This window comes from Mobula birostris, chromosome 8, assembly GCF_030028105.1.
Source record: "Mobula birostris isolate sMobBir1 chromosome 8, sMobBir1.hap1, whole genome shotgun sequence".
NCBI lineage: Eukaryota > Metazoa > Chordata > Chondrichthyes > Myliobatiformes > Myliobatidae > Mobula > Mobula birostris.
This window is the reverse complement of record NC_092377.1, coordinates 102,592,388-102,605,133: the sequence shown is the minus strand read 5'-3', so window position 1 is coordinate 102,605,133 and position 12,746 is coordinate 102,592,388.

The following is a 12,746-nucleotide window of genomic DNA, read 5'->3' as shown; positions in this document are numbered from 1 at the left end:
CCCAGGGTGGAGATGTAAAATACTGGAGAGCAGAACTTCAAGGTGAGTGGGGGCATGTTTAAAGGAGACACGCACTGCAAGTTTCCTACATGGTGACTGGTATGTGCCTGGAATACACTGCCAGGGAAAGTGGTGAAAGTAGATGGCAAAATTATTCATTACTACCATCAAGGACGAAGTACAGGAGCCCAGAGATGGATTCTCAATGCTTTTCCCCTCTGCCATTAGATTTCTGAACGGTTTATGAACCCATGAACACTGCCTCAGTATTTTGTTCTCTTTTTGCACTATTTTAATAGATTTCTTATTATAACTTGGAGTAACTTTTTCATGTATTACACTGTACCGTTGCCCCGAAACAACAAATTTCACGACCCATGTCAATGCCAATAAACCTGATTCTGACGGAAATTTAAGAGGCATTTGGACGAGCAGGGAATGGAGGGATACAGACCATGTGCAAGCAGGTGAGTTAGTTTGTACCAGAGTCACGGTCAGTATAAACATCATCAGCTGAAGAGCCTGCTCCTGTGCCATACCTTTCCATCCGAACCTAAATGACAACTCATGAAGGGCGGCAGTGTGGTGCAGCTGAAAAGACTTGTCAGCTTGGTTTTGAGGTGACTGCGTGTGAAAGAATATAAGACATAGGAGCAGAATTCGACCATTTGTCCTACTGAGCCTGCACCAGCATTCCATCGTGACTGATTTATTATTCCTCCAAACCTCATTCTCCTGCCTTCTCCTTGGAACTTTCAAACTACTCAGGAAGCTGGCAAGCTCCACTTCAGATATACACTTGACACTTTGCAATGGAAGCCTCTTCCCTGTTTACCTGTAATGTTGAACTGAAGCCACGCTTCAACATCAGCTGGAAGAGTTTGCATTGTAAATTGTTAAATTGGTTTGTTATTGCCACATGTGCTCAGGTACTGTGAAGGGCTTGCTTTTGCATGCCATCCACTGATATCAAGACCTGGAAACTACTATATTCATCCAAAGTTCAACATCGAGTGACTGTACACCCGCTGGGATAGAGGAGGACAGGTTCTGGGAAGCGTCAAGGCCACAGTCCTGGAAGAAATGCGAAACATCCATGAGTATGTCAGGATGACCTGCTAGGAGAATATCTCAGGCAGCTGCAGGCAGGGGATATGGAAATGGAAGTGGGTGAAGCAGAACCAGAGGACCAGAGGCCATGGCAAGACAAGCCACTGCAGGAGATGTACCATCACCAGGTATCATTAGAGGTGGCTGACTTTAGAAAGTCCTACCAATGGCTGGAAATGGCAGGTCTGGGCGACAGCACAGAGGCACTGCTCATGGCTGCACAAGAACAGGCGCTGAGCACAAGGGCAATAGAAGCAGAGTCTATCACACCAGACAAGACCCAAGATGCAGACTGTGTAAGGAATCCACTGAAACCATCCAGCACATAGTAACAGGGTGCAAGATGCAGGCAGGGACAGCATACCCTGAATGGCATAACCAAGTTGCAGGAACTGTGTACAGGAACATCTGTGGTGAGTATGGATCAGACACTCCCCAGTCCAAATGGGAAACACCCGAGAAGGGAGTAGAGAATGACAGAGCTAAGATCCTGAGGGACTTCCAAATACAGACTGAGAAGCAGGAACTGGCCAACCAACCAGACATAGTAATACTGGACAAGGAACAGAAGAAAGCAATAGCAATAGATGTTGCAATCCCGAATGACAGCAACGTTAGGAGGAAAGAATATGAGAAGCTGGAGAAATATCAGGGTTTGAAAGAGCAGATGGAGAGGATGTGGAAGGTTAAAGCCAGAGTCAGCCAGTGGTGATAGGAGCACTTGGCTGAGACACCTGGACTGGGTGGGTGGCTCCAACAAATCCTGGGAACAACATCTGAGATCTCAGTCCAGAACAGCGCACTACTGGGAACAGGAAGGATATTACGCTGAATCCTCAAGCTCCCAGGCCTCTGGTAGAGGAGCTGAGATTGAGGGAAAAGTACGCATACTCATCACCCATGAGAAGAAGTATATATATTTAAGGAGGTGGCTTTAGAAATCGTGGACGCATTGGTAATCATTTTCCAATGTTCTATAGATTCAGGATCAGTTCCTGTGGATTGGAGGGTGGCTAATGTTGTTCCTCTCTTCAAGAAGGGAGGAAGAGAGAAAACAGGGAATTATAGACCGGTTAGCCTGACGTCAGTGGTGGGAAAGATGCCGGAGTCAATTATAAAAGATGAAATTATGACACATCTGGATAGTAGTAACAGGATTGGTCCGAGTCAGCATGGATTTACGAAGGGGAAATCGTGCTTGACTAATCTGGAATTTTTTGAGGATGTAACTATGAAAATGGACAAGGAAGAGCCAGTGGATGTAGTGTACCTGGACTTTCAGAAAGCCTTTGATAAAGTCCCACATAGGAGATTAGTGGGCAAAATTAGGGCACATGGTATTGGGGGCAGAGTACTGACATGGATTGAAAATTGGCTGGCTGACAGAAAACAAAGAGTAGCGATTAACGGGTCCCTTTCGGGAATGGCAGGCGGTGACCAGTGGGGTACCGCAGGGTTCAGTGCTGGGACCACAGCTGTTTACAATATGTATTAATGATTTAGATGAGGGAATTAAAAGTAACATTAGCAAATTTGCCGATGACACAAAGCTGGGAGGCAGTGTGAAATGTGAGGAGGATGTTATGAGAATGCAGGGTGACTTGGACAGGCTGGGTGAGTGGGCAGATGCAGTTTAATGTGGATAATTGTGAGGTTATCCACTTTGGTGGTAAGAACGGGAAGGCAGATTATTATCTAAATGGAGTCAAGTTAGGAAAAGGGGAAGCACAATGAATGAGATCTAGGTGTTCTTGTACATCAGTCACTGAAAGCAAGCATGCAAGTACAGTAGGCAGTGAAAAAAGCTAATGGCATGCTGGCCTTTATAACAAGGGGAATTGAGTATAAGAGCAAAGAGGTCCTTCTGCAGCTGTACAGGGCCCTGGTGAGACCACACCTGGAGCACTGTGTGCAGTTTTGGTCTCCAAATTTGAGGAAGGACAATGTTGCTATTGAGGGAGTGTAGCGTAGGTTCACAAGGTTAATTCTCGGGATAGTGGGACTGTCATATGTTGAAAGATTGGAGCGACTGGGCTTGTATACTCTGGAATTTAGAAGGCTGAGAGGGGATCTTATTGAAACATATAAGATTATTAAGGGATTGGACATGCTGCAGGCAGGAAGCATGTTCCCGCTGATGGGTGAGTCCAGAACCAGAGACCACAGTTTAAGAATTAGGGGTAGGCCATTTAGAACGAAGTTGAGGGAAAACTTTTTCACCCAGAGAGTGGTGGATATATGGAATGCTCTGCCCCAGAAGGCTGTGGAGGCCAAGTCTCTGGATGCTTTCAAAAAAGAGATGGATAGAGCTCTTAAAGTTAGTGGAATCAAAGGTTATGGGGATAAGGCAGGAACTGCATACTGATAGTGGATGATCAGCCATGATCACAGTGAATGGCAGTGCTGGCTCGAAGGGCTGAATGGCCTACTCCTGCACCTATTGTCTATTGTCTATTATATATATGAATAAATGTAACACAGCACAGAAACAGGCCATTCAGCCCATTTAGTCTGTGCTCAACCATTTGGACTGCCTACTCCCATCGTTCTGCAACAGGACCATAGCCCTCCATACTCCTGCCATCCACGTACCTATCCAAACTTCACTTAAACGCTGTAATCAAGCTTGCATGCACCACTTGTGTTGGTAGCTCTTTCCACACCCTCACGGCCCTCTGAGTGAAGAAGTTTCCCTTCATGTTCCCTTTAAACTTTTCACCCTTCACCTTTAACCCATGACCTCTGGTTGTAGTCCCACCCAACCTCAGTGGAAAAAGCTGCTCCTCATAACTTTGTATACCTCTATCAAATCTCACAATCTTCAAAGTCCCAAGGAATAAAGTCCTAACTTACTCAATCTTTCCTTATACCTCAGGTCCTCCAGACCCAGCAACATCCTTGTAAATTTTCTCTGTACTCTTCCAACCTTACTTACATCTTTCCTGTAGGTAGGTGACCAAAACTGCACACAATACTCCAAATTAGGCCTCATCAATGTTTTATACAACTTCAACATAACATCCCATTTCTTGCATGTGACTTATGAAGGCAATGTGCTAAAAGCTTTCTCTACGACCTAATATACCTGTGACGCCACTTTCAATGTTTTATGGACCTGTATTCCTTGCCCTTTGTTCTACCTCTCTCCTCAGAGTCCGACCATTCACTGTGTAAGTCCTACCCTGGTTGGACCTACTGAAGTGCAACACCTTGCACCTGTCTGCATTAAATTCAATATTCTTATAACAGCATAAGCACATCAAAGGTTTTGGGGAGAAGGCAGGAGAATGGGAGTGAGAGGGATAATAAATCAGTGATGATGGAATGGCAGAGCAGACTCAATGGGCCAAATGGGCTAATTCTCTTCCTATGTCTTATGATCTTATGGTCCTTGAGCCGGGTGGTACGTGTGTTCAGGCTTTCATACTCGATGGAAGTGGGAAGAAGACAGAATGTCCAGGCAAGTGAAGTCTTTGATTATGCTGGCTGCTTTACTGAAGCTGTGAGAAAATATAGACAGATCCCGTGGGGGGAAGGTGGTTTTCTACACTCTCTCAAATTCAGCCCCTCTTACAGGTTATGACCACTCTTGATTGATCATTTTAACACAGAAGTTTATTTAAGACAGCATTAAAAGGTCTGAGTTTGATCTAGCAGGAGCTGAACCTGAATTGCTCCCAGGAGCCTTCTCCAGCCTTTTCACACATTTTACAGCGAGCTGGAAGGAGGCAGGGTGGGGAGGTTCCGTCAGCCGAGCCTGAATTGCTCCCAGGAACCTTCTCCAGCCTTTTCACACATTTTACAGCGAGCTGGAAGGAGGCAAGGAAAGGAGATACTGTCAGCAGAGATCGCACTGGCTGTAAGCAGTTGCCAGGTATCCTGCAGTCTGTGGAAACCAAATACTTCTGTCCAAATGCACTTAATTAGCCACTATGCAGATTAGATGTGAAACAGCACACTCAGAGATATTAAAACATTGAGTTTGTTTATTTTGCAAGGATGAAGAAAAATACTTTTCTAATTTCTACTTTGTTTGCTAACTGTGACATAGACCTTGAGCCAGAATACTAGACCAGTCCCTCCATAAAAACCGCATTTGGCTACTCGGGTAAGTATTATCTCTTCCCTCTAGAATCTGAAATACGTTAATTATGTCACCATTTCCTTTCCAGGATTACCTCAGAATTCTGGCTTGACTACATCCCAGCATCTGATTGAGGTTATTTACCATTACTAAACATTGTAGCAATAGTTCACGTTATTGGCAAAATCCCTCAGCATTGGAACTTGTTTATTATTAAGACACAGCGAAAAGCCTGTCTTGCGTTCTGTTCATACAGATCAAATCATTACACAGTGCACCGAGGCAGAACAAGGAAAAACAATAGTAACAGAATGCAAAGTAAAGTGCACAAGCTACGGAGGAAGTAAACAGTAAGGGTGCAAGGTCATAACGAGGCCAAGAACCCATTTTTTTGCACTAGGTGTCACGGTGTGCTCTCGGAGAACAGGACTGGACCCAAGTGCTGAGAACGGCGGGCTCTCAGTCACGGGAAGCACTGACAACGACACGAGCCCAGGGGCGGAGGATGGCAGGCTCCCATCTCAATCCAGGAGCGGATTCTCCAGAAAGAGACGGAAACGAGAGGCCAACAGGACCTCGGGGGCGCGACTGAGCAACACTGCAAAAACAACTCCAGCACAGTGACTCCGCTTAGGCACTAAACGAACATTTAGGGCAGCGAACCCGTGCCAGTCACAATGAACTTGACAAGATTAAACTGAAAGCTCAAGAGTTTAGTGGTTCCAGTTAAGATAACAATTAGTAAATGCAGATGCTCGAGAACCCGAGAAGCTCAATGCTCCACAGCAATCTGCAGAAGCCCCAGGGATCATGACACTAGGTCTAGTGACCGTTCAATAGTCTGATGACATTAGAGTAGAAGCTGTCCTCGAGCCTGGTGGTATGTGCTTTCAGGCTTTGCTGTCTTCTGCCTGATGAGAGAGGGGAGAAGAGAGAATGTCCCAGGCGGGTTGGGTCTTTGATTATGCTGGCTGCTTTACTGAGGCAGTGAGAAGTGTGGGCAGAGTCCATAGAGAGGAGTCTGGGGAGACTGTTATTTCTCATGCACATCATTATATTCCCATTGGCCTGCCAGTCCCTTCCCAGTTCTTTTTGATCTCCATGTGAAACTCTCTGCATTTCTCTACATTAAGTTTAACCTACCAACAATCAGTCCAATTTCCAAAGTATGCTCAATCTCTCTGAAGCCCATTCTGAACAACTTGGTCTTCTTCCTCCTTCATTAAGTCAAGTTTATTGTCATTTAACTACATACACATATACCGCCAAACTGAACGTTTCTCTGGACCCGGATGTAAAGCACAGTAGTATACATAATACATACGTATATAACACACAATAACTTAGGAAAGCAGGAATAAAATCTACAAATGAATTACGCATAAGTAAACACAGTAAAGTGCATAAATTAAATATTGTGGGGTACAGTACAAATTATCCAGTAACATTTCAAGTAAAATGTGACAGGGAGTTCAGAAGCCAAATGGCCTGAGGGAAGAAACTGTTTTCCACACTGACTACTCTTGTCTTCATGCATCGGAGTCTCCTGCCTGGTGGTAGAAAGTCATGGAGGATGCTGGATGGATGGGTGGGATCCTTGATAATACTAAGGGCCCTGAACACGCAGCGCTCCTGATAAATGTCCCCGATGGATGATAGGGAGACTTCTATGATTCTTTTGGTCATTCTGACAGTCCTTTATAGGGACTTCCAGTCTAATGCTCTGCTGTTCCCATACCAGATGGAGATACAGCTTGTCAGGATGCTCTCAATGGTGCTCCCGTGAACCTCTGTTCTGCATTGTTTATTATACTTTGCATTGACTCCTGGTAAAATAGTTTTCTTTATTAAAATGACTCTACTACTCGAAAACTTTCTCTAATAACCTCATATTTCAGGGTACTCCTTCACCAATATCCCAAACATTGATATTGTGAACATTGATGAAGGTAGAGCAGTAGACGTAGCGGATATGGATTTCAGCAAGGCATTTGATAAGGTTCCCCATGCCTGGCTCATTAAGAAAGTAAGGAGGCATGGGATCCAAGGAGGCCTTGCTTTGTGGATCCAGAACTGGCTTGCCCACAGAAGGTTTGCAGACGGTTCATATTCTGCATGGAGGTTGGTGATCAGTGATATTCCATAGGGATCTGTTCTGGGACCCTCCTGTTTGTGATCTTTATAAATGACATGGATGAGGAAGTAGAAAGTTGGGTTAATAAGTTTGCTGATGACACAAAAGATGAGGGTGTTGTGGATAGTCTGGAGGGTTGTCAGAGGTTACAGCAGGACATTGATAGGATGCAGAAATGGGCTGAGAAGTTGCAGGTGGAGTTCAACCCAGATAAGTGAGAAGTTGGTCATTTTGGTAGGTCAGATTTGAAGACAGAATATAATATTAATGGTAAGACTCTTGGCAGCGTGGAGGGCACTCAAAGCTGCTGCACAGGTTGACAGTGTTGTTAAGAAGGCGTATGATGTGTTGGCATTCAACTGTGGGACTGAGTTCAAGAACCGTGAGGTAATGTTATAGCTCTATAAGACCTTAGTTAGACCCCACTCGGAGTATTGTGTTCAGTTCTAGTCACTTCACTACAGGAAGGATGTGGATACTATAGAGAGAGCACAGAGAAGATTTACAAGGATGTTGCCGGATTGGAGAGTGTGCCTTATGAGAAAAGGTTGAGTGAACTTGGCCTTTCTCCTTGGAATGATGGAAGATGAGAGGTGACCTGAAAGAGGTGTATAAGATGATGAGAGGTGACCTGAAAGAAGTGTATAAAATGATGAGAGGCATAGATCATATGGACAGCCAGTGCTTTTCCCAGGGCTGAAATAGTTAAGATGAAGGGGCATAGTTTTAAAGTGCTTGGAAGTAGGAATAAGGAGGATGTCAGGGGTAAGTTTTTCACACAGGGATTGATGGGTGCATGGAATGCACTGTCAGTGAAGGTGCTGGAGACGGGTACAGAGAGATAGAGCCTCCTCTACTGTCATGATGAGGCCACACTCAGGTTGGAGGAGCAACACCTTATATTCCGTCTGGGTAGCCTCCAACCTGATGGCATGAACATTGACTTCTCAAACTTCCACTAATGCCCCACCTCTCGTTCTTACCCCATCCCTTATTTATTTATTTATTTATCTATCTATCTATCCACCTATTTATTTATTTATTTATTTATTTCCCCCCCCCCCCCTTTTTTCCTCTCTCTCTTTTTTCTTTCTCTGTCCCTCTCACATTTACTCCTTGCCTGCTCTCCATCTTCCTCTGGTGCTCCCCTCCCCCTTTCTTTCTCCCCAGGCCTCCCATCCCATGATCCTCTCCCTTCTCCAGCCTTGTATCCCTTTTGCCTATCACCTGTCCAGCTCTTAGCTCCATCCCTCCCCTCCTGTCTTCTCCTATCATTCCGGATCTCCCCCTCTCCCTCCCACTTTCAAATCTCTTACTATCTCTTCTTTCAGTTAGTCCTGACGAAGGGTCTCGGCCTGAAACGTCGACTGTACCTCTTCCTATGGATGCTGTCTGGCCTGCTGCATTCACCAGCATTTTGTGTGTGTTGCAAGAGTCTATGGGTGTTGTTTTTCTCTTGGGGTTTCGGAAGTCTGTTGACAAGGTGCCACACATGAGACCGATGAACAAAATAAGGGCCTATGGTGTGACAGGAAAGATACTAGCATGGACAGGGCATTGCTGAGTGGCAGGAGGTAAAGAGCGGGAATAAAAGGAGCCTTTTCTGGTTGGTTGCCTGTGACTAGAGGTGGGCCACATGTGTCGCTGTCGGGGCTGCTTCTTTTCACATTGTGTGTCAATGACTTGGATAAAGGGATTGATGGCTGTGTGGTCAGGTTTGCAGAAGATATAAAAATAGGTGGAAGGGCAGATACTGTTGAGGAAGCTGGCTGTCTCCAGAAGAATTAAGACAGATTGGGGGAATGGGCAAATAATTGGCAGATGGATATATTGTAGGGAAGCCCGTGGCCATAGGGAGAAACAATAAAGGTGTGGACTGTTTTGTCAATAGGGAGAAAATTTAAAGCTCAGAGGTGTAGAGGGGCCTGGGAGTCCTTGTATAGGATTCTCTAAAAGTTAACTTACAGGTTGAGTCAGTGGTAAGGAAGGCAAATGCAATGTTAGCATTCAGTTCGAGAAGACTAGAATACAAAGGCAAGGATGTAATGCTGAGACTTTATAAGGCACTGGTCAGTCCACACTTGGAGTATTGTGAGCTGTTTTGGGCCTCTTATCTCAGAAAAGATATACTGGCATTGAAGAGGGTCCACAGGGCATTCACAAGAATGACCTCAGGAATGAAAGGGTTAACATATAAGGAGTTCTTATGTCTTTGGTCCTTTACTCATGGAGCTTAGAAGACTGAGGGGATCTCACTGAAACCTATTGAGTATTGAAAGGTCTAGATAGAGTGGATGTGGAGAGGATGTTTTCCATAGTGGGTGAATCTAGGACTAGAGGGCAAAGCCTCAGAATTGAGGGACTTGCATTTAGAACAGAGTTGAGGAAAAATGTATGTAACTGGAGGGTGGTGAATCTGTGGAATTCTTCACTACAGATGACTTTGGAGGTCAAGTTATCGGATATATTTAAGGTGAAGCTTGATAGGTTCCTGATTAATCAGGGTGTCAAAGGTTATGGGGAGAAGACAGGAGAATGGGGTTGGGAGGAATAATAAATCAGCTGCGAAGGAATGATGGAACAGACTCAATGGACCGAATGGCCTAATGTCTTGTGGTCTTATAATCTCAGACGGCTACCAGGAGATGTACAGGAGTGTGAAAGACAGCTGATTAAATGGTGTCACTCAATGTCAGCAAGACCTAACTGTAGACTTCAGGAAGGGGGAATCAGGAGAAATCACACCAGACCGCTTTGAGGGTTCAGTGGTGGGTGAGCAGCTTCAAACTCCTGGACGTCAACATCCTGGACCAACAAACTGATGCAGCCATGAGGAAGGCATGCCAGTGAATCTCCTTTGTTAGAAGTCTGAGGAGATTTAGTATGTCCACAAATTTCTATAGATATTCAGTAGCAAACAGTCTGGCTGGGTGTATCACAGGCTGGCATGGAGGCTCTGATGCAAAACCCAGTAGAGAGTTGCAGACTCACCCAATTCCAATGCAGGCACCACACTCCCCAAAAACACCGAAAACATCTTCAACAGATGGTGGCCCAAGAAGGCAGCATCTGTCACTGAGGACCCCCATCACCCAGGACATGCCTTCATCTCATTGCTACCATCAGAGAGGAGGTACAGGAGCCTAAAGACACACACAATATTTTCCCCCTCTGCCAGCAGATTCCTGAATGGTACATGAACACTACTTCATTATTCCTTTCACTTCCACAAAGCAACCTATTTTACGTCATGCCTATCAATGATAATGTATATCTGATTCCGATTTTCTGAACATCAGGGAAGATTGCTATAGCAGCCAATACTCTCACAATTGTTTCCAACAACCAAAGACATACCTCAGCACAGAAAAGGCCAGGAATTGATTTGTCTTCAACTAATTTATGGCCTCAAGATTATTTCCAAACTGTCTCTTTTAAATGTGGTATGTCTGAACCTCCTAATCATGTCTGTTCTCTTTAGGACATTCTTTCAGATTAGGTAATGGTAAGTGGATGTACAGTGTTTCCCATGCAATATCAAGGCAGAATTCACCTTCACTGTGCAACAGAACTGTGCTTTCAAAATTTCTCCCACTCACCTCATTAAATTAAGGAGAAAGGCACACTTTTCCAAAGTTGTATTTTCCTGGAAGTTTACTTGTGTTTTCCAGAGATGGCAAATTTCAGTCCAAAATCAGCAGGAATTCTCAAGAAGGTAACTAATGCTGTCTGTAAGATTCACTGTCAGAATAAGTGAGTGGAAATTAAAAATACATCTTATTCATTTTGGATTTCATCCAGAGCCTGCAGATGATTTCCTCAAAGCACATTACAGTGTAGTGGGAATGCTCTGCTCCCTTCAGGAGCCTCCCTCTGTTTGAATCGGTTCGCAGTTCTTCAGTTCTCGTTGCAGAGCACAAGATGATGGAAGAGCTCAGCTAGTGGATGGTAATAGACAGTCAGCGTTTCATAGCATATAGAACAGTACAGTAAAATACAGGCTCTTTGGCCCACAATGTTGTGCCGACCTTTTAACCTACTCAACATTATTCATCTAACTCTTTCCTCCTCATAGCCCTCCATTTATCATTCATCCAGGTGCCTCTTTAAGTATTTCTTAAATGTCCCTAATGTGTCTGCCTCTACCACCATCCCTGGCAGAACCTTGCACACACCCACCGTTCTCTGTGTAAAAGTTTACTTCTGATATCTCCCTCCCCGACACTTTCCTCCAATCACCTTAAAATTATGGCTTTCTGGATTTGGCCATTTCTTTGCTGGAAAAAGGTCTCTGGCTATTTGCTCGATCAATGCTTCTATCAAGTCACCTATCACCCAAAGAGAAAAGCTGTAGCTTGCTCAACCTATTATCCTCATAAGACATGGTCTCCAATCCAGGCTGCATCCTGGTAAATCTCCTTTGTACACTCTCAAAAAGATTCTTCAGCCTTCCTTTAATAAGAGGGTAAGAACTGAACACAATACCCTACTAGAGGGGTAATGGGGAGGGGTGGGTGTAGATAAGGTGAATGAAAAGAATCAGAATCAGGTTTAATATCACCGAAATCGGATGGCAGAGGGGAAGAAGCTGTTCCTGAATCGCTGCATGTGTGCCTTCAGGCTCCTGTACCTCCTCCCTGATGGTAGCAATGAGAAGAGGACATGTTCTAGGTGATGGGGGTCCTTAATGATGGATGCTGCCTTTCTGAGGCATCGCTCCTTAGAGATGTCCTGGATACTATGAAGACAGTAGCCATGATGGAGCTGACTGAGTTCACAACTTTCTGCAGCTTACTTCAATCCTGTGCAGTCATTCTCCCAGAGGAGTTAAAAAAAAACTAGGGAGCGTAGTTTTGAGGAGAGAGTGGAAAGATTTAAAGGGGGCTTGAGGAGCAAGGTTTTCACTTAGAGTCGAAGTCAAAGTAAATGTATTGTCAAAATCGATAACAGAATGTCACCATGTACTACTTTGAGATCCATTTTCTTGTGTAGTTTTACAGGAAAACATAGAAATGCAACACAATTTGTGAAAAATATAAATAAAGACTGACAACAAATATTCAAAAGAAGACAGATTGTACAAATAAAATATATCCACAATGTATATTAAATAATGCTGAGCACATGAGTTGTAGAGCTTAAAGCGAGTGCATAGGTTGTGGAATCAGTTCAGTGTTGACGTAACTGAAATTATCCACCTTGGTTCAGGAACCTGACGGTTGCAGGTAATATCTGCTCCTGAACCTGGTGGTTTGGGACCTAGACGGTACTGAAGGCTGTACTGCCTTCCCGATGGTAGTAGGAAGAAGGGAACATAGCCTGGACGGCGGGGGTCCTTGAGTGAGGTATATGAAATGAGCTGCTAAAGGAAGCCGTAGAGGTGGGTATAATTACAATGTTTAAAAATACATTTGGCAG